This window comes from Pteropus alecto, unplaced genomic scaffold, assembly GCF_000325575.1.
Source record: "Pteropus alecto unplaced genomic scaffold, ASM32557v1 scaffold15, whole genome shotgun sequence".
Classification (NCBI taxonomy): Eukaryota; Metazoa; Chordata; class Mammalia; order Chiroptera; family Pteropodidae; genus Pteropus; species Pteropus alecto.
The window spans coordinates 1,647,408-1,648,097 of NW_006436286.1; the positions used below are offsets into that span (position 1 = coordinate 1,647,408).

Consider the following 690-nt stretch of genomic DNA (forward strand, 5'->3'; position numbering starts at 1 on the left):
GCCAGACGTGAGTCTGAGCCCTTCGTTGCAGGAAGCTCCTGCTTTGGAAGAGAAACTATAAGTCTAGACCTTCACTCGAATTCTCTGGATCAGTATTGGTGATTAATTTGAAAGGTGAAACAGCGTGGGCCGTGTGGGTACACGTGCCCCTTGTGTGCCAGCGCGAGGCTGTGGCTTAGCAGGCTTGGGCCTCGCCTGTCACGTGTTGTCTCTGTCATGTGCCCGAGTCTCCTTAAAAGATGGGGTCATCTTAGGAGACACATCCCACTGAACTATTTCCTGGGCACAGACCTGTCACAGCAAGAACAAACACATGTTTTTTTTCTTAATCTGAAAACGTCACCACTCTCAAACTCAGCGCCCTCACAGTCTGAGAAAACGCTTCCCCGGTTCCGGGGGTGCCGCCAGGCCTGGGGTGCTGCTGGAGCCAGCGGCTGCCCCGTACCGCGTTCCCTGGTTCTGGGGGTGCCGCCAGGCCTGGGGTGCTGCTAGAGCCAGTGGCTGCCCTGTACCGCGGCCCTGTGTCCGCAGGTGCTGGAGACGTGTGTGACCCACTGCGGAGAGAAGTTCCACAGTGAGGTGGCCAAGTTCCGCTTCCTGAATGAGCTGATCAAAGTGCTGTCCCCAAAGGTGAGTGTCCTGGGCCTGACCGCCCGCCCCGGCCCTCTCGCTCCTGCCGCCCGGCTCTGC

The 690-nt window shown here is 58.6% G+C and overlaps 1 protein-coding gene across 1 annotated transcript in view; it reads left to right on the plus strand.

Annotated features, from left to right (window-relative positions):
- The first annotated feature begins 537 nt into the window (after window positions 1–537).
- Window positions 538–690, plus strand: part of COG7 (component of oligomeric golgi complex 7) — a 61,306-nt gene continuing 61,153 nt past the window's right edge. Inside the window, exon 1 of the mRNA XM_025047280.1 lies at window positions 538–630. The gene's annotated coding sequence lies outside the window, so the exon portion shown is untranslated. The remainder of the gene's footprint in view (window positions 631–690) is intronic.